The sequence below is a fragment of the Lagenorhynchus albirostris genome, chromosome 11 (assembly GCF_949774975.1).
Source record: "Lagenorhynchus albirostris chromosome 11, mLagAlb1.1, whole genome shotgun sequence".
NCBI lineage: Eukaryota > Metazoa > Chordata > Mammalia > Artiodactyla > Delphinidae > Lagenorhynchus > Lagenorhynchus albirostris.
The window spans coordinates 10,455,682-10,476,771 of record NC_083105.1 but is presented as its reverse complement, the minus strand read 5'-3'; the positions used below and the strand labels follow the sequence as shown (position 1 = coordinate 10,476,771).

Below are 21,090 nucleotides of genomic sequence, written 5' to 3'. Positions count from 1 at the left end.
ACAAGGCAGGATCCCGAACCTTCTCTGAACATGCATGTGGTTCAGGTCCAGACGAAGGGGGGTTCTCCTGCCTGCTCTTGGGACGGCTTTGGTGGAGGCCTCCCTACAGCTGCCACTGCCTGAATCCCCCATCGCCCCAGGCATGCTGCCTTCAGATGCACCAGGTTGGGGAGGAGGCGGGCGTGGTGGGTGCCCTTGGCCATCCTCCTGGGCACTGAAGCCCCGAGTGGGCAGCTTATGAGCAGAGCCACCCAGTTTCTTCCTCTCTCCTTCATGCCTAGGGCAGCCGGCTTGGTTCACCTTGGGGACCTGGGTCCCCTTCCCTGGGTCCCTTTCCCTTCCAGCATGGACAAGGCAGTGGGTACAGATGCAAGAGTCCAAGGGACTTGGGATCAGCCCTTTCTCTGCCACCAGCCACCTCTCTGGGCCTCAGTTTCCCTCTCTGTACCACTGGAGGGGGGTTCCCTGACCCTCGGGCCCTCCCCAGCTGTGCCCTTCTTCGACTGTGAGATTCTGAGAGCAGAGGCGGGAAGGAGCGATGGCCCCTCTCTCCCCACCACCTCTCCCTGTCCCTCAGGGTCACCCCAAAGACGCCCCCTCCCCCGGCTCCCTGGAACTTCCCTGCAGCTGCAGGCCTGGTGAGACAATTGGGTGTTTTAGAGAAATACATTTTTGGGCTAATTTGCCATGCATAAGTGTTTCTCTTACCCTTTAAAGGCGGAGAACAAAGAGGCCTTTCTGCACCCGGGCAGGCTGCTGGGGAGGGAACCGCAGCTGTACCGGGCCGAGACCCTCCTCCCTCCCTCATCACTGCGAGCGCCCCGCCATGCCGCCCACCGCCCCCCAGGAGAGACAGCCTGGACTTTCCCAGCCTCCCCCAGCCCCCTGCCCCCACTGCCTCTGAGGCCCCTCCGGCCCTGCCCCTCCCCCGCCCCCACCCTCCCACCAGCTGCCCCAGGCGAGAGGGAAAGTGTGCTCGGGTGGGAGGATAGATGGGGAGGGGGCACGCGGGGAGAGAGCAGCTTTCCACGTGGCTTGCTGGCGTGGTGATGGCCTGGCGGGGTGTGTGTCAGAGTTCCTGCGGCTTATGCCCTATGGTTACAGGGTGCGTGATGGTGTCCGTCATCGGGTGAATCGCCAGTGTGTAGGGGGACACGGCATCACTGCCTTTGTTCAGTCGTTCATTCGTTGGTTCATTCATTCAGCTAATCACTATTGAGTCCCCACCACGGGCAGGTCTCAGGTGCGCCTGTCCCAGAGGGATAGAGAGGCCCCGACGATTACACTGAAGCGCACTAACTTCACATGCTGCCTGGAGGAGGCGACACCTGCGGGAGGGGGCTTCGTGATCGCAGGTGCAGAGGCATGAAAATAGGTGTGTCGTCCTGCATGGGGATGGGGCCCTTGTGCACAAGGGGGTCAGGAGCAGCCTCCTGTGCTGGTGGCGACGGTCCTAGAGCCGCGGGATTCTGCAGCACGCCCTCCCTGACCAGAGGTCACCATCTGCACCTTTGCTCAGGCTGTTCCTCCACCTGGAACCCCTTCCTCTCACTCCCCTCTGTTCTGAGGCCACAGCTCTCCTCCTGGTCCCTGACCCTCCGCCATCAGGGCTGCCCCCTCAGCTGTCCTGGTCTGGCTCCCTGGCACACCCAGAGACAGCCTGAGAGCCGCCCTTTCCCTGTCTGCACCCTCCTCCGTCTTCAGAAGCTCACGGAGGGCGTGGCCTCGGGTGTCTTCCCAGCACCCAGCACAGGGGCCGTGCTCAGGAATGGAGCAAGGCGGGCTGGGCTCTTCTGTGCGTCTATCAGCAGCGCTGTTTCCTGAGCACTTACTGCACGCCAGACGCAGGCACACCTGTCAATTCACTCAGCTGCGACGGCTACATGAGGTGGGCGCTGTGACCTGCCACGGCCCCACAGATGGGAAGACTGAGATACGGAGAGGTTAGGATTTTGCTAAAGATCATCCTACTCCCAAAACAGGAGGCATCAGAGTCTGGGCTGTAGACCCTTACATCAGCATCGCCCAAGGGCCACCGCTCCCTGGAGCCTTCTGGGATGGACTGGCCCACACTGGGTTCTCCTTCCCACGTCCTGTGGTTTGCTCTGTTCGCTTCATCCCTGGGCCCTGACTCTGCCCCGTGTGCCTGTGAGAGACTGTGAGACGCTGCGTTGAGCTGCAGGGTGTCGCCCCACGAGAGCCGTGAGGGGCTTGGTGACTTAGACAAAGAGGCAGGGCCAGGGTGGGAGGCTTGGCTGCCTTAGGGGCAGGGATAGCCTTTGGTCCTTGGATTTCAGAACCAACAAGGGATTCAGAGTCTCTTCTAACAATCCCATCTGGTCCTCTCTTGCTCAACATGCCCAATGGCACAAGTGACACCACTCTGTGCTCCAAACGCCGGCGCAGGTTGACCGCTCTGTCGCTTCAGGACTCTCTGAGTGCGTGTGCGCACGCGCGCTCTCGGGAGGTGAGGAGAGGGCAGAGGGTGAGAGGGACACTGGCTCCACAGCCACCTGAGTGCTCTGTGCGGGCTGGGGAGGAAGGGGCTGGCATGTACCCCACCCCGCCAACACATGCACTCCCGGATGCACGCACCCTATGAAGGTCGGAGCAAAACAGGCAGAGAGCGGGATGTGGCTGTGGACCCCCGGGGGCTCCAGGGGAAGCCCGGCTGTGAGGGGCATGCAGCTCCGGGCCTGTCTGAACAGGGGCGCTGAAACTAGCCACAGGCCTCGCAAGTCCTGGCAGCTCCATCACGGCCCGCTGACTGGCGCTCCTGGATGCTGACTGCATGCCTGGCCTGTGGGCAGGGCCCGGGGTGGGTGCGCAAGGCCCCTGCCCTTTCGGAGAAACCCCTGGTCCGCAGGAAAAGAGCACCCAGGAGGATGGAGTCCAGGGGCCTGAGCCCGAGCCGTGTGTCGGCTGCAGGGTGTTTGCGGGGAGAGGCGAAGGCAGCAGAGGAAGGGGTGTCACCCACTGGGGAACTAGGGAAGGAAACTAGAAGGTGAGAGGCTGATGGGGGGCAGGAGGGGCATATACTCACAGACCCTTAGAACGTGAGAGGTGGGTCCTTGGAGATTACCTCGTTCAAGTCTAGTTCATACAGGGGGGAAACTGAGGCCCAGGGAGAAGAGGGACTTGCCCAAGACAGCGACGGACCTAATTCAACAAGCAGTTCCTGAGCCTATGCGGCACCAGGCTGAGAGCTCAGCCTTAAATAAGGGCCTGTCATGCGTCAGTTGGCCGTGGTTCAGTGGAACATTGGACACACAGACAGATAAGCACTGCCCAGAGCCATGAGTGTGACCATCAAAGAACATACAAGGCAGAGGGGTGAGGGGGTGATGGAAGACTATGATCTGGGCAAGACCTCTTGGCAGAGGTAACATCTGAGTTGGGCTTTGAAGGATGAAGAGGAGTTCAAAAGGCTGAACAGGGAATGAAGGGATTCGTTTCTAGGTAACCTGGGTGGTTTAAGTTGATTCTTGCTTTTGCCACCCCTGAGGGCAGCAACCAGTCTGTCCTCCGTTAACACCCCACTCCGCTAGAGACCACAAGCAGGCTGGGGGTGGCAGGAGGGTATTGGTGTGTTTCTGTCCTGAGGCAGGGGAATGGATTCAGCGTTTCCCAGAGCCCCAGGCTCTGACAGAGTAAGGAGGACTTCAAGAAGCAGAGATGAGGGAAGGGCATTCCAAAAGAAGGGAACAACATAAGCAAATGCCTCTTCAGCGAGGATCATCTGTTTCTCTGTAGCTGGAGCACAGGGGCAGGAAGGGAGCCGTCCAAGATACAACATGAAAGATCGGCTGATGCTGGCACTGGATGCCCTGTGGCAGGAAGGAGATCCCACGAGATTTAGCACAAGAGCAACTCCCCCAAGAGCCCAAGACTGGGCTGAGAGGACCCAGAAGCCTCCAGGGAAGCCAGGAGGTGGGACTCCTAAACGGTGGTGTGCTGGTAAGTGCTTAACAACCAGCTCGGTCAGGGAGGGGGTGGCCATAGAGGGATGAATTGCCAGTGTTCACACTGTAAAAACTCCCACCGGGGCCGACTTCAAGCTTCCAAGGTGACATCAACAGGCTTGGAAAATTCCAGAAGATTTAGCAATTGGCTCTCACGAGCTGGTAGGGGCTGACGCCAGCACACTACTGCACCCTGAGTTTTAAGCTGCAGTTCCAGTGCTCAGCCCTCCTTCTCTCCTGGTTCACTCCCAAGGTGACCATAAGGAGCCCAAGGATGGAGAAGTACAGAAAGGGACCACGCCGTGGTTTGTCCAAGCTCAGGGGCTCCGCCACAGTCTGACACCCCAGGCCCTGTGGGTCTGAGCCTTAGCTCAGCTGCTCACATGCTGGGTGACTCAGGCCAACCCCTCCCTCCTCTGTGCTGACTCACTTTTTCAGGATCACTCCTGGGATGAGAAGATGGCGCAGTGGGGAAGAGGGGATGGGGCAGGATTGGGCTGTGAAGGCCATGGGAGCAGGGGCAACGGTTCCCTGGGGATAGGGGACAGGCCCACCCCCAACCCCTCTACCCCCAGCTCATTTTCCTGACAAATCCATCAGATCACCAGTAGGGGTTGGCACAGGTGAGGTCCTGTGAAGTTAGGGGCTTGGGAAGGGGGGTGGGGCGCAGGGTAGGAGGCCCTGGGCGAGAGGTATGAAGGTGGGCTTACAGAACACCTCAAACCCTGACGACGGAAGGGTGGGCTCCTGGGCCTTGATACATGTTGGTGCCTCTGCCTGATGCCGCCCCGTCCCTTTCCGTCACTTGGAAAACCACTCACCCATCAGGCCTCAGCTCCAGAACACCTCTACCAAGAAGCAGAGCTTAAGAGCATGAGTCTGGGCATCATCAGACCTGTGAGGCCCTGGACCATCTGCTTAGTTTTCTCAACCTCGCCTGTAAAATGGGGACAACAAGGCTAGTAGTTTGTAGGATGGTTGCAAGGGTTACATGAGATGCACCTGGCACAGGGGCCCCACTTCTGATAACCGTGATATTATTATTCCTTGTTACTCCCCCTTCCCCCATGCCCTCTGCATCCCCACGTTGCCTCGTGGATACCCCTTCGATCAGGTTGCAATTATGGCCATGTCTGTGTCTTCCAGGGGACACCGAACCCCTGAAGGTGGGGACTGGGTCTGATTTGCCTCCGGGACTAATCCTGGCCAGGTCCCCGGCCTTGGCCGTGACATCGACCCATGCAGTGTCCCGGCCAAGTGGCTGCTCCTCCCGGAGCCTCCGTTTCCTCACCTGTGACCTGGATGATCTCTGAGGTTGCGTCCAGCCCCAAATGCTGTGAGTCTATGTCCCAAACCCAAGTCACCACCCTGCCCCCACACCAGCCCCCACCCCGCTTCCCCGCCCCATCAATGGCTCCACTGTTCTCCAGCGACCCCGGCGTGAAACTTCAGAGTCATTTTCGACTCATCCGCCCCCTTCATCCCCCCACAGCTAATCAGCAGCCACAACAGCTTTTCCTTCAAAACGCTGCTCACATCCGTTGTCCCTCCCTGGTAGTCGAGTCCCCTCCGTCTGAAGTCTGGATGATTTCGTCCGCTTTCTAACGGGCCAGTGTCCCCTCACCTTCCATCACACCCAGCAGAGCTCTGGAAATGCCACAAGTGCGCTCCTCCTAGGAACGCACCCCTGTGAGCCGGCATGGGATGAGCTGCCCTGACTGTCAGCGAGGGCCCGGGGGAGGCTGGGGTCTCGGTCTTGGGGGTAGAGGGAGCCCCGGGTGGAGTCTGGGGGTGCACATAGTAAACGCCGACCCTTCCCCGTCATGTCCCGAGTGGGTCACCTCCCGAGACAGCCCTCCTGGTGCGCACACGCATGTCCACGCACACGTTGGTTCAGTCACACCTGTTGACTCTGCTCTTCGTTACGCGTAGTGCTGAGCGTGTGCAGGGGCTCCAGGATGGTTAAGACGTGGGCTTCGCAGAGGAGGGGCCGTTCAGCTGGGTCTTGGAGGACGGGGCGTAGTTCGGCTGAGCAACAATTCTTCCGGTGGGGCAGGCAGCCTGTCCATGGCGTGCGTAGAGGGGCTGGAAGGCACTTGGCATGGCCAGTGCTGAGAGGGACCGGGTGGGCCAGGGACGGGCTCCCCGCTGCTCAGGGGTGAGCAACGGCAGGGACCCCTTATCGCCATCTGGAATTCATGTCCCCTGAGCGGAGCTGACTCCCCCAGCCACGGAGGCAACTCCTCTGTAAAAAAAATCAAAGTGACAGTCTGTGGGCCTGACACTTGACAGTTTACACAATGCTGTCCTTCCCTAGGCCCTTGTCTTTCTTTCCCGTGAGGTGGGACTGGACAGGGCTTGTTGCTTGCATTTTACAGATGAGGAAGCTGAGGCCCACAGAGGGGTAGGAGCTTGCCCAGGGTGACCAGCTGGTCTTGGGCAGAGTCAGGCCTGGAAGCTCCCTGGTCCTGGATCCCAGAGTCTAGAGGTCACTGGGAAGGGAGGGGGCTCAAGCCTGGTGCCCCAGGTCCTCCTGGGGAGGGGCAGCCTCTGTGGGACTAGATGGGCCGATAGGTCCAGCTGCTGGGAGCCCCGGACCGAGGATCGTTCCCACTGGGTCTCGCCAGGGCAAACCATGCTGGTCTGGCTCAGCCTCTGCCACAGAGCCCCCTTCTGGGGTGCGCTGGGGGCAGGGGTCTGGCCCGAGGAAGCGGGAGGGACTGGGTGGCGGATTTGTGTTTCCACTTGATTTCCTCAGTTGTTTTCCAAGAGCGGTGGCAGGATCCCCAGGGGCGGGGTGGAGGCGGGGAGGCCACCGGAAGGCACCACGGCCCTGCTGCCCGCCCCCCACGTGACTCCCCTGACTGACGACAGTACCGCGTGGAAGCGCCTCGAGGCTTCCGTCCTGGCGAGGGTGTGACGTGGGCCAGGGCACTGGGCCCGCGCTTGGTGACTTCCCGCGTGACCCGCAGCATCTCCAGTGCTCTTTCCACTGGGCCCAAACCTTAGACTGTGAGTGCCTGCGACAGCCACCTGACCCCGCTTGCAGCAGAACCCCATAGCCGGGCACCCAGGACCCCAGTTCTCCCAGTTCCCCTCCGACCTCTCCAGCTGCCCCTCTCAGCTCCATGGCCAGTTCCCCCTCCTCCAGCTGCCTTGCCACGGGCCATCGGTCCCCGACTGCCCCAGCCGGGCCACCCTGGGCTCACGTCCCCACTGGTTGTCTTCCCTGCCTTCCGGGGCTGCCCTCGCTCAGGTCCCTGGCCTCAGGCCTGGCCTCTCCCCTTTCACTCCCCGCTGCGTCCTGGGCCTATTTGCACCTTCTCAGACTGGTGGCGAGGGGTGGGGTCAGCTGCTCCTGGCTTCAGGATCCGCTCCGCCACCTCCTGGCTGAGTGGCAACAGTTGAATTGCAGCCCTTCTCTGTGCTTCCGTGCTGGATCTAAGGAGACAGAGGTGCTTGGCACAGGGCGGGGTGGGGGAGGTAACGCAAGAGTTCAAAGGAGCCAGGCTTCTCCCAGCGTTAGAATCCCAGCTCTGACACCAGCTGTGCACCCCTCAACAATGATGATGACAGCTCCCTGAGCCTCAGTTTCCTCCTCTGTAAAATGGGTATAATAATAGTTCCTTCCCATTGGGACGGAACGAACTACTCCCACAGGCGGGATTCTCAACCTGGCTAGGGAAGGCTTCCTAGAGGGAGTTGTGCCATACAGCTCTGAACAGTGGGTCAGAATCAGCCAGAGACAAGGGGGGTGGGTGCTCCACAGGGAGGGCAGGGCTTGAGCAGAGGCTGGACATGGAAACCGGGAGCTTTAAGCCCGAGGCTGGAAGGGGTGGAGGTGAGACTCGGAGCTCTGGCCTAGGCGGGGCTGGGGCTACCCAGGATCCCACCCCAGCCTCCCCACCCCACCTTGCCAGCCAGGGCGCAGCCCTCACCTTTCCTGCTCTCCCAGCTGGTTCCCTGCTCCGTGCCTTTATTATGCTGGTCCTTCCACAAGCCCTCCGGTGCCTCCTGGCCTACGCAAACCCTACCCATCCCCCATGATACGTACAACTACACCTTGCTTCCTCCAGGAAGCCTCTGGGCCCCCTGCCATGGCCATGCCCCTCTCCCTCCCCCACTCCCTCTCTCTCCTGCTCCTGTTTTCTCTCACTCCTCTGCAGCCCTGCCTGTTGCACAAATCCACCGTGTTGACCATCTTGTAAGTGGTGCACAGGCCTGGAACCCAGCAGGACCCCGTGACCATTAACCACCATCAGCAGTGCCTCCCTGCCGGCTTTACACCCACCCCAGCGCGCGCACAGCTCTCACCTCATCTGATCCTCACCACCACCCTGTGGGGCCAGAAAGGATGAGGTCCATTGGGCAAATGAGGATGCAAAGGCTTGAGAGGCCCGGGCTGCCTACAGCAAGTCAGTGGGGCAGACAGGATCACAGGGGTCTCTCTCTCGCCTGGCCCACGGTGCCTACCATGGCTGGGGTGCTTTCTGTTCAGTTGGAACCCCCAAATCTGTCCTGTTTTGTCCCTCTGGGCCTCACAGCCTCCCTCTCCTACCCACTGGCCCCTCTGTTGTCTGAAGCCCCCTCATACTGCAACTACTTTCTGTAGCAACTGCCCCGCCCCACCTCACAGCTCCAGGCGCTTGACAGGGCTGAGCTGGGGCCACAGGTGCATCGGGACACAGAGGTGCAGGGAAGGGCCTAGCACTAGGGGTCGGGAGGCACTGCCCCTTCGGCTGGTGACCATCTGCCATCTCTCACCTCTTAGAGTCTATTTCCACCCCTTGAGGATTGATCTGTACCCACCAGACCTGCGAGGCGCATGTGGTGTTACAGATGAGGAATCTGGGGCTCTGGGAGGCCAGGCACCTGCCTGAGGTGGAAGGCAGGGTGCTGAGCCCCTGCTTTTCTGGGCTGTTTGCTGATGTCACAACACAGTGGGGCTGGGGGGGTGGGGGCTCCCGAGAGCCCTTTGTGAAGCTCGAAAAACTGCCCGAAGAAGAGGCTTCGTTCTTCGACCAGGGGTCCACAGGCAAGGATCGCGCTCCAGTGGGTCCCCTTCGGACGCCTGGGACCCCACCATCTGTGAGCCGACGCCCACCCCGGAGGTGGGGGAAGCCTTGCTCTCTATAGGGCCCTGCCTGGCCCAAGGACCATGTGACCCATTCTTAGCACCTAGAAAGTGCTGGGCCAACACTTACTCAGAGAACGGTTGCACCTGTGATGGGAGGGTGGGAAGCCGGGGAGGAGGAGTGCGAGAGGGGAGCACGCAGGGTTAGGGGCTGTGGCAGAAGTCCTGCTGGGTCTCCAGCTCTCGCCCTTGACCTCTGCCGTCTATCTTGCACACGGCAGCCAGAGAGTCCTTGTTGAAATGGAACTCAGACGACTCGAGCCCTGCTCCAAGCTCCTGTGGGCCCTTCACACCTGGGCCCCTCCAGCCTTCCCGGTGATCTGACCCCTGGCTCACTCCAGCCACTCTGGTCTCCTAGCTCTTCTGAGACTCACAGCACAGTCCCTCTCAGGGCCTTTGCAAGCGCTGTACCAACTAACTGGAATATTCTCTGCCCAGATGTTCCTCCTCTCTCCATTCAGATCTTTGTCGAATAGCACACCCTTGCAGGGGCCTTCCCTGACCACCATTTCTAATGTAACCCCTCCTGTCACGGTCTCCCTTTGCCCTGCTTTGTCATCATCGAGCTTGTAGCCACCTGCCATTAGCCTGTGTACCTGTTCCTCATCTGCCCCCTGAGGGCAGGGTGGTCTGTTTGGTCCACTGCTGAGCCCCAGAGCCGGGTCAGCGCTGGGCACAGGGCTCCATGTGTATTTGTGGAGGAAGGAAGGAAGGAAGGATCTCCTTCTCCTGCTTATTCATGGGGTGCCTCCCACACGTGGCCCAGTGTCAGGTGCTTTTAGAACGACGGGCATCAGCAGAAGGGACCACAGCTCACCTCAGCCAGGCTGGCCGCGAGGTACACGTGACGAGCCCAGAGCACAGTGGCTTCTTCCGGTATCCTGTGCCTCATAACAGATGCGGTCTCTAGAGGCCTGAGAACCCGGGCTCGTGGGTCGAGGTGGGAAGGGGAGAAAGCTGGGTGGGGCTGAAAGAGATTTAATTAAAGTTTGGAAAAAACTTACAGCAAAACTCTGCAAAGATGGAAGGGACTTCCTCAGGAGGAAATACACCGCCTGGCAGCAGAGGGAGGCTGGTGGAGGCTGGGCAGCCCTGGAGCCGGGACCAGCCCTAGGACCTGCGGCCGTGCTGCCAGGACTCGGAGTGGAGGGGTGCCCTCGGGGTGGGATGGGCCCGCCCTGAGGCTGGAAGCAGGCAGGGGTCACACGTCTGGCCAGGCCCAGGCAGCGGAAGCCACGGCTCCAGTCCCCCGTCTAAAGGTAGCTGGGCCCCGGCCAAGCGGCCATCTTGGGGCTCTGGGCCCTCCGACCGCAGACCAGGCCTGGGAGACAGGAAATTGCGGGCTCAGGGCCGGAAAGGCCCCCCAGTGGGCCCTCGCTCCCTCCCGCCTCCCAAAGTGGCCTCGGGCTCCTGCGCCCCGCGCCCATGGGGTTAACTCTCTCCCTGTCTCTCTCTCCAAGTTGTTTTCCAAGCGAGGCAGAGAATGGTTCTCTTGTTACCAACATGGCTTCTGGGCATTGGGTAATGTGCGCCTCTTCTCCCGGCCGCTCCACAAAGGGACCTTTTGTTCCCCTCCCTGCCCCTCTCTCTGGCTCTTCCCCGGCCCCCCACACACCCACCCGCTCCGACTCTCTCCTGCCCGCGCCTCCCGCCCTGCACGGCACCCCCGGGCCGCCAGGAGTGACCGTGGCCTGGCCGTGGCGCCCTCCGTCCCCTGGCGCCCCGCGAGCGGGCGCAGGGCCTGGTGGCCGAGGCGACCGCGTTGCGGGCGGCCAGGTGGCTTCTGGGAGGCCACGGGGGGCAGGGTACGGGGTGCCTGGGGCACCATGTGAGTTCTTGTGGTGCACCTCCTGTCCCAGGGAGGGGACCCTCCGCCCCCCACCCCAGGCCTCTTCCCTGCCTCGAGACAAGCTGCCCCTCCCATCCACCATCCCACTCCAACGGCACAGCAGCCTTGGGGTGGGAGTGACGACCCATCTATCCCCCAAGGTGGAGGCTGAGGTTCGGAGGGGGAGTGTCCTAACCAGGTGCTGCAGCTGGACCCAGCCGTGTGCCCCTCCCCCCCAAAACCTCCCTGAGAAAGAGCCCTCAGGATGCACCCCGTCCCACGGGAAACACCGGGATGGGGCTGAGCCTCCGGCGAAAACCTGAAACCAAGTTTTCTGGAATTTTTTTGAAAATGAAACAGAATGTGTCCAAGATGGGAGTGTCAGGAAGCCAGTCGGTGTTGAAGTACCTGCTCTCAGAGAAGATGGTCTCTGTCTACTGTCCCCTCCTTTTCCCCTCCTGACAGCCCTGCAAGGCAGGTGAGGATGGGCTGACGACGCATTTTTCAGATGAGGAAACTGAGGCACAGAGAGGCTGCCCAGCCAGGACTTGGGGCTCACCCAGGTGACTCCTGCCCTGGGCATCTCTCTCCAGCGCTAATGCCCACCCACCCCTTGAGAGGTCTGGGGCCTTGGGGTGGGGACTTAGGCAGATCCCAGCAACCCTGGTTCCCTTGTCTGGAATCGCAGAAGCCAGAGGCCTGAGGAGGTTGTGCTCAGATGCTCCAAACAGTCACCAATTCCTCCATCTCATGCTGCCCCCGAATTTACAGTGACGTGAACCAGCGAAGTGACCGCTCGTGGATCACCCGCACGGTGCTGGCAGTGTGCAGTCACCTGTAACCTCAGTGCTGGGCTGGGGCCTTCGGTCCATGGCAAGAAGAGGTAAAATCTGTTGACATGGTGATGGATGGGATGGGGGGGCAAGGGGGCCAGAGGGAGAAGGAAGCCCCTAGTCCTGCCCTCAGGGAGCCACAGTCCAGGAGGAGTGACATATCAGTAAAGAGCCAGCATGTTGCAAGACAGGCAGCCTGGGAGCTCATCACCAGGCTGGGAGGTGGGGGAAGGAGGGCTTCCTGGAGGAGGTGACTGTGCATGGAGCCTCAAAAGATGAGTGAAAGTTCACCAGGCAAAGAAATTGAGAGAGAAGGTGGGGACGGAGCTGGTGTCGGGGGTGAGGCTGGGAAGACGGCGAGCGGTATGTGTTGGTGTGGGGAGGCCCCACTAGGCCTGTGTGCTGGAGCAGAGCGGGAGCAGGGAAGGTGGGAGAGCTGGGCAGAGGGAAAGAGCCGTGCGGGATGCAGAGGGCAGGGAAGAAGGGCTCCTGAAGACTGCACTGGATCCTGAGGGCAGTGGGGTGGTCACTGAAGGATTTTAAAGGGGTCGGATTTGTGTTCTAGAAAGATCTTATGGGCTGAATCTATGCCAGTCTGGTTTATGACTGTTTTCCCAGCACCCAGCTCAGTAACGGGCACACAGTAGGGGCTCGATAAATGTTTTCAATCAATACATGAATGCCAACAGTGTACCACTAGGCTGTGGTTGACTCCAGCACTGGGACCTTGGGCCCTCAGTTTCCTTGCTTGTAAAACGAGGGTAACAACACCTGCCTCTTGGGAGGTGAAAGGAAGTAGCACGTGCAAGGCCTCCCTCGGTGTCCTGCACGTGGTCAGCCCGCCACGACCCGAGCAGCATGTGCTGTGGGCAAGACAGAGGCAGGGACCCGGGTCAGGAGCGGTGGAGTCACCCAGGTGAGAGAATAATATTAACAACAACAATAATGTTTATTAAGGGCTTAAGTTCTGGGACTCCCTTAGTGGTCCAGTGGTTAAGATTCTGTGCTTCCATTGCAGGGGGCGTGGGTTCGATCCCTGGTCGATGAACTAAGATCCTACATGCTGTGTGGTGTGGCCACAAAAAAAAAAAAAAAAAAGGCTTAAGTTCTTTACATATTTTATTCATATAATCTTCAAGACAAGTGAATGGAGAAGGCAGTATTTTATAGGTCATCCCAATTTTATCGTCCAGGAAACTGAGGATCAGACAGGTGAGGTGACTGGCCCGAGGCCCTGAGGCCAGTGAGTGGTGGACAGAACTGCACTGGACACCAGAGCCCAGCTTGTGACCACTAAGCTGGTGATGGAGACAGGTCAGGGCAGCCACCAGGGCAGGGAGAGGTGGGGGGACAGAGTCAGACTGATGGACCAGATGGTGGGGGCATGCCTGGGAGAGGGAGTTATCAAGGATGCCCCTAGGTTCTGGCCTGGATGACCAGGTGGAAGGTCATTCCATTTCCTGAGTGAGGGACACAGCAGGATAGGCAGGCTTGGGGAGGAAGGACACGCTGAGTCTGAGGGGCTGTTAGGGTGTCTGGGTGGGGATGCCCGGGAGGTCTGGCGTCTAGGCGGGGTGGTCTGGATGAGGGCGAAATGAGCTCATAGGGCAAGTGGAAGGCATGTGGGTGGGTGGAGGAGCCCCAGCCCTGGAGGTGATGTCGACAGCAGACGTTACACAGTGTTGACTCTGGGCCAGACATGATCCTAAGCCCTGGTATTATTTCAATTCTCCCAACAAACCCTGTGAGGGAATGCCATTACCATCCCCATTTTATAGACGGGGAAAGTCAGGCAAGAGACATTCTGTTTGGAATGTCAGAATAGGTACATCTGTAGAGACAGAGAGTAGAGTGGTGGTTCCCTAGGGCTGGGGAGTTAAGGGAGTTAAGGGATGATGTCTAAAGGGTACAGGGTTTATTTTGGGGGGTGATGAAAATGTCCTAAAATGATTGTGGTCATGGCTGTACAACTCTATAAATAGACTAAGAAACATTGAATTGTGCACTTCAGACGCGTGAATTACATGTCAATAAAGCCAGGGGAGAGACAGAGGCGCCCAGCCAGTAGACGGAAGCAGGGCTTGGAGGGGCAGGGGAGCCTCGGGAGCGGGAAGGAGGGTGGTTTGGGTGAGAAGCTGGGGGAGGATGCTGTCTGCAGCATTAGCTGCTCCCGACTGGTCCAGGGTGTGAGACCTGGACGTTCCTTGGAGTTTGTCAGTCCAGGTTCCCTGGTGACCTGGTCCACACTGGTTGGGGACCCGGCCCTGTGGGTGGACGGGCCCTTCTGGCAGTGGAGATCGCAAGAGGAGTGCGTCATCCTTTGGGACCTGGATGGAGATCTCTCCACCTCAGGAAGCAGTAAACCCCCAACCAGGAAGCTTTGGAGGCTTGCCGCCCCTGACTTTGGGTGGAGGCTGGGGAGGAATGAGGGTAGGAAAATGCCTCAGTTGCTCTTCCTGAAAGAGCGAGACCCCCAGTCAACAGCTCACCCAGAAGTTTCGCACCCCAGCTTCTCCCACAAGAGGGCCCCGGAGTCTGCTGGGGGTCCAGGAGGACGGGAGGGTGTGAAGGGAAGGCTGGGGTATGGCGGTCCCCCTTCCTCCCGGCACTGATGCTGGTCACTGCCAGGAGCACATCCAGGCCTCCCGACTGAGAATGGCTGCGACCGACCCATGGTCCCAGCCAAGGATGGGGCTGTGCGGAGAGGCTCGAGGGGCCCCCGGGCGTGAGCCAAAGAGCAGGAGATGAGGCAGCTCTGGGCAGCTCCCCAGGCCTCTGTGGCCACAGCCGCCGCGCCCCTTTTGTTCAGGGTCCATTTAGCCCCCTGCACCCCCACCCCATGCCTCAGGACTTGTCTCCGTGATGCAGGAGGCTGGCAGGGAGACTGGGCTGGGCCTGCACTCAGGACCTCCATGGGGCCAGGATCCCGTGAGGGGGGCGGAGCATGCGTGATTCTCTCAGGAGGCTGAGGCTCAGAGGGTCTTGCTGGAGTCCCTACACCCCCATCAGGCACTTCTCCCTGGGGAGCCCCGCACGGCCCCACTCAGAGCCCATTTCTTCTCCTTTATTTCTATTTTTATTTTTAGTGTTACGCGGGCCTCTCACTGCCGTGGCCTCTCCCGTTGCGGAGCACAGGCTCCGGACGCGCAGGCTCAGCGGCCATGGCTCACGGGCACAGCCGCTCCGCGGCATGTGGGATCTTCCCGGACCGGGGCACGAACCCGCGTCCCCTGCATCGGCAGGCGGACTCTCAACCACTGCGCCACCAGAGAAGCCCCTCTACTTTTTGATGCAGTTGTGGTGCTTCGATTTCCTAGATCAGAGCAGAATAGAAGAAGATCATTAGAAACGTGCATGGAGGGAGGGAGGGAGGGTCCAGAAAGAGGGAAATAGTTGCTAAAACTCAAAACATTTGCCGAGAGGGTCTGTCTTATATTTAATTATTCTTATCATAAAACAAACGCAAACCACAGTTGCTGACTTGGCTTTAACAACATTTGTAGCATACTCTAAGGGAGGACCCAGAGCCACTGTATAACCACAGGCCACCTGTGGGCACTGCCGGGCGGCTGGTCACAGGACCCATGGATGCTGTCCTGGCTGTCACTGCTGAATGCCTTGATACAAGTGGAGGCTGCATTTGTAGGACATTTTGTTAAAGCAAGCTAGGTATAAATAAAGACTTATGCCCACAGATGTCTACTGCAACTCACAGAATAGTGAAAACCTGGCCACTGCCTCAGTGTTCAGCACTGGGGGCTTGGGGCTTGGCGAAATGAATCACAGCACCTTCCTGTGACAGAATGTGATGCAGCCACTAAAAATGATGCTTATGAAAAATTGTAATAACATAGGAAACGCTTTTGGTATAAAACCAGGATACAAAATGGTATTTGCATATATATTACATCAATAAAAAGAGAAAAGGAAAAACTAACTGCTGTGAGCTCGACTTCATTTCACAACATATAAGGAAAAAACAGAAAACACAAAAACGCTCACCTTATTTATTTCTGGATGGTGGGATGTAGAGTGATTTTTAAATTTTTAGTACTTTGTCTTTTATTGTATTTCCAAATTTCTACAATAAACACTTTCAAGTTTGAAAGTTATTTGAAATAAAGGCAAAGAGTGTATCCTGTATTTAAGAAAGAGTCTTATTTCTCTAGAAAATCTTTTTATGTGGATGTGAAAGATCTTGGACTGTATTTAATACTCTGTATTTTTCAGCTTGAGGTAAGGAGCTTGAATCAGTTTAGGAATGCATTTGACTACAAGTAACAGAGAGCAGGTTGGTTTTTCCCAATAACGGGAGGTCCCTGTTAGGCCAGCCAGGGCTGATGTGCTCAGCGATGCCGCTGTGGAAGCAGATGTTTTCCACCCAGAAATCATCTCTTTCAAGCTTCTGTCCCCCATGCCGTTTCTCAATATTCTGTAACTAAGAACAGCTTATGCACATGCTGCCCCACCCCAGCCCAGTGACATTAGGATGTTAGAGAACCTCAGGTGGACCAGGCAGCCCAGGTCAGGGTATGCCTGTGGGAGGCTGTTCCTGAGGAAGTGACCTGTCCAAGGTCACACTGCTGCTCAGTGAGCTGAGTGACCGAAGGATGGATGGTCACATGGAGGCCGGATTAGAACATGGCTCTTCCCCAAACTGCCAAGTCGAACCATTTGACGTGGCACATGAGGACCTGGAAAACCAGGTCCTGCGGACCTACTTACTCAGCTCTGAACTGCTGTGGCTCACAGACACCTCACCGGTTTTACTCTGAGCCTTTGCTTATACTGTTCCTTCTGCCTGGAATGCCTTTCCCTACTGCCGCCACCCTCTCTGGTCTAACTCCCGGAAGCCCTCCTGACCTCCTGGCTGGGCTAGTGGCACTTTCCCGGCACTCACAGTGCACTGTGGTTGCTGCTTCTACCGCACTTGGTTATACTTTTCTGTTCACGTGCTGGCTCCGCTCCCCACCAGCCTCCAGCCCCTTGAGGGAGGACTGTGTCTGATTCATCTCAGCATCGGCCTGGCCCCAGTCTGGGCACATTTCAGCAGGAAGTCATAGGACTGGCTCTCCCTCTGCTCCTCCAGGAGCCTTGACAAGTCATAGCCCTGTTTCCCTGCCCCAAATGTGGGGGAGTTGGGCTTCACCAGGTCCCTTCTGAAACCCAGTCATCCTTAGGAAGGCAGGGCTGTTGGTGGTGCCCGAGATCCAGTGAGGCAAGGGGCCCTCAGTCAGGATGGACGTCCCCTGTGGCCACCTGCCCTGCTTAATGGTAGGGACGGGTTGGGGTGGAGGGCTGCATTCTGGGCCTCAGCAGACCAGACTCCACCAAAGAGGCTGGCCCTGTGTCCCCGCATCAGGGAGGGCGGCCCCCAGCACTTATCAAAGGCCAGCAGGGCCCCCTCCCTCGGAGGATGGCTGGGAGGGGGAGGGGATCTCCCTGGGGCTGCTAAGGCTGGGCCACTGCCACTGACAAGCCGGCCATCCGTCAGCCTGCAGCACAATGCGGCCATTAACCCCTGCCCCCTGCCCCTTTTTAGCCACTTCCTCTGGAGGGCTTTCCCCCTCCCCACAGAGAAGGGAGGGGAGGATTTCTGTTAAGCCTCCCTCTTCAATGAGGGGCCCAGGAGCTATGGTCCCTTGGCTGGTTTGGGGAGTCGCAGCTCTGTGTCCCTCCCAAAGCTCAAGGTCCCAGGTTTCCAGCTCCACCTTCTGCAGCCACCTTGGGGGTCAGGTGGTTCCTCCTCCCTCTGCCACCCACGGGAGTACCCTTGAGCCAAAGCAGTGTATATGAGGAGGGACAGAGAGGGACCCTGAGAGAGACAGGGATAGGGATGGAGAGTTTCTGCGAGACACACTTTAGACTCGGATGGCGCCTTTCCATTTACACAGAACATTCAAAGGGCCGTTACAGACGAGTCCCGCTTGTGAAATTCAACGTGAGAACCCTAAGTAAGATATTAGCGAAACAAATCTGCAATGAATAAAAGGTATATATACCTCATAACGGAATTTTGTTTATCCTAGAAAGGGAACCGTGGCTTTACATTCGAAAGTCTATAATGCCACTCATCACGTTAATAAATTAAGGGAGAAAACTCACATGATCATCTAGGCACTGGCAATAAATCTCAACATCTACTTCTGATAAAAATGTTTTCGCAAACTTGGGATCGAAAGGAATTCCTTCAACTGATAAAGATTACCTACAGAAACCAGCACAAACATAGTTCTTAAAGGGCCAATAGATACATTCCTTAAATCAGGGACAAGTTTGCCCTCATCCATGCATCTATTCAACATTGTACCTGAGGCTCTATCTGGGGCAGTAAGACATGAAAAAAAAATAAACAATAACAACAAAGTATAAGGATTGGAAAAGAAAAAGTAAAACTGGCATTATTTGCAGGTGATAAGATTGACTACATAGAGAATCCGAAATAATCTACGGGCAAATTATTAGAACTATGAAGGAAATGTCACAGAGCTAGAGATAGGATCTTCCTACATCAAATCAATAGCAAAAACCAACTGCAGGGACTTCCCTGGCGGTCCAGTGGGTAAGACTGCGCGCTCCCAATGCAGGGGGCCGAGTTCAAACCCAGGTCGGGGGACTATATCCCGCACGCCACAACTAAACATGTCGCAGCAAAGATCCCACGTGCCACAACTAAGCCCTGACACAGCCAAAATAAAGACATTAATTAATTTTTTAAAAATTGCAGCTACAACATGTGGATGGATGAACCCTGAAAACACAACGCTAAGTGAAAGAAGCCAGACACAAAAGGCCACATGTTATGATTCCATCGCTATGAAACACCTAGAATAGGCACATCCAAGCAACGGAAAGTAGCTTAATAGTTGCCAGGGGCAGGGGAGGGGGGGAGATGGGGAGTGGCCGCTAACGGATGTGTTTCTTTTTGGGGGTGATGAAAATATTCTGAAATTAGATAGAGGTGGCGGTTGTACAACCTTGTGAATATAAACTGAATTGTACACTTGGTGAATTTTCTAGTGTGTAAATCATTTCAATAAAAAGTCATTGCATTTATAAACAACAGAGCAAACAAAATATAATTTTAAAAAGTCCTCCACTTACGATAATAACAGAAATTAAATATAAGAAAATATTTACAGAGAAAAGCGTAAAATATTACTGGCGTATAGCCACGCTGGAAAATAGTTTGGTAGTTTCTTAAAAAAGAAAATATCTTCTAACCATATGACCCACTTCTGGGCATTTATTATAGAGAAACAGAAGCTCATATCCACAATGACATATGTACATGATTGTACACGGAAGCTTTATTGGTAATAGTTAAAAATTGGAAGCAAACTAAATGCCTTTCAGTGAGTGAATGATTAAACAAACTGGTACCTCCAGACCACAGAATACTACTTGGCAATAAAAAAGAATTAACAATCAATACATGTGAGGATCTGGACGGAGCTCAAGGGAATTATGCTGAGTGAAAGGAACTATCTCGAAAGGTTGCATGCTGTGGGGTGACGTTCTCAAAACAAGACTGTAGAGATGGAGCACAGATTAGCGACTGGAGGAGTTGGGGAGGGGAAGGGGGGGATGGGTGTTGCTATAAATGAGTAGCACGAGGGGTCTTGTGGGACAGAGTTCTGTGTCTTGATTTTAGGGGTGATTATATGAATTCACGCAGTTGATGAAATTGCATATGGACCTACACGCACACACACACACACTCACACACACAGAGGAATGCATGGAAAACTAGTGAAATCTGAACAAGGTCTGTGGATGGTACCAATGTCAATTTCCTGGTTTGGGTAGAGTGCCATGGTTATGTAAGATGTCACCATTGGGGGAAACTGTACTATTTTTGCAACTTCCTGTCAATCTATAATTCTTTGAAAACAAAAAGTGAGACAAAAAAATTACTGGCAGACATTAATGAAGACCTCAAAGATTGGCTGGAAAAAAAATGAATGCTGGGATGGGAGTGGGCAGGATTATGGCTGAAGATACAGTGGCTGAGAGGTTTAATTGGTAAAGCTTGGTGCTGGGTAAAAAGAGCTTCGTTATCCTTTTTTTTGTCTAATCTTGTGCATTTGAAATTTTCCTTAATAAGAAGTAAAATAAAGAAACTAAAATAAATGCAGAGAGACAGCCACTAACTTGCATAAGGAGATTCAATATATTAAGGATGTCAGCTCTTCCCAAATTAATGTCTAGATTCAGTTCAGTCCTGATCAAACCCCAACAGGGTTTTGGTAGTGCTTGTCAAGCTGATTCTAAAAGCAGTAAGAAAGGGCAGAGCACTAAGAATAGCTGAGAGGGGCTTCCCTAGTGGCGCAGTGGTTGAGAGTCCGCCTGCTGATGCAGGGGACACGGGTTCGCACCCCGGTTCGGGAAAATCCCACATGTCGCGGAGCGGCTGCGCCCGTGAGCCATGGCCGCTGAGCCTGCGCGTCCGGAGCCTGTGCTCTGCAACGGGAGAGGCCACAACAGTGAGAGGCCCGCGTGCCGCAAAAAAAAAAAAAAGAATAGCTGAGATACTCCTGAAGAATGAGGTAGGGGCACTTGCCAGCTAGCCAGGCTTATTATAAAGCTCTAGTAATTTGGCCAGTGTGGTATTTATTGGAGAAAGATGGACAGCTAGACCAATGGGACAGAACAGAGAGCCTGACACAGACCTGACACGTATGGATCCTGAGGGCGGGGTGGGGGGCAGGTCAGAGGGGAAAGAAGGAGAAGACAGAGTCACAGCTGTGTCACATGCCATCCCCACACCTTCCTGTGGGGCTGGCTTTGCTCTTAGCATCCCAAGATGCCATTTCACACTTGGTGGAACTCAAAGAGGGCCAGGGATGCCCAAGGTCTTCTGGCTCTGGTCCCAGTCTCTTTCCAAAGTGGGGTCCTACCAGACCTCCCAGCCCCGTGTCTGAATCACGGGCCCCAGTGCTGAACCTGATGATTCATATAATCTCTGGGGGGTGTTCCTGGAACTACATAGGTATTAACTTCCCGCTTGAGACTGAGAATCCCTGACCTGGAGAAAGAGAAAGAGAGAGAATGACAGAGGGAGAGAGAGAGGGGGAGAGAGGGGGAGAGAAAGAGTGAGAGAGCAAAAGTCAGTCCCTCAGCAGCCAGCATGGCTGCGCTGCCAGGGGCGGGGAACAATCAGGCACTGTCCGCCTCCCTCTGCCCCCCGGGCTCCCACTGGCTTTCATCACTGACCTAACCCGGGGGGGGGCAGAGCACTAGGCGGGGGCGAGAGGGGAAGGTCAGGGGTCAGCCCATTACATGCCAAGCAGAACTAGGAATAGAGCTGCTTTGGGGGTGGCTGGGGGAACT

At 56.5% G+C, this 21,090-nt stretch overlaps 1 long non-coding RNA gene across 1 annotated transcript; it reads left to right on the top strand.

Moving 5' to 3' along the window:
* The first annotated feature begins 1,788 nt into the window (after positions 1-1,788).
* Positions 1,789-14,835, top strand: LOC132528988 (uncharacterized). The gene is made up of 4 exons (XR_009543348.1): positions 1,789-1,888; positions 3,754-3,957; positions 5,109-5,298; positions 11,696-14,835. It is a non-coding gene; the product is annotated as an uncharacterized LOC132528988 (long non-coding RNA).
* Positions 14,836-21,090: the final 6,255 nt, after the last annotated feature.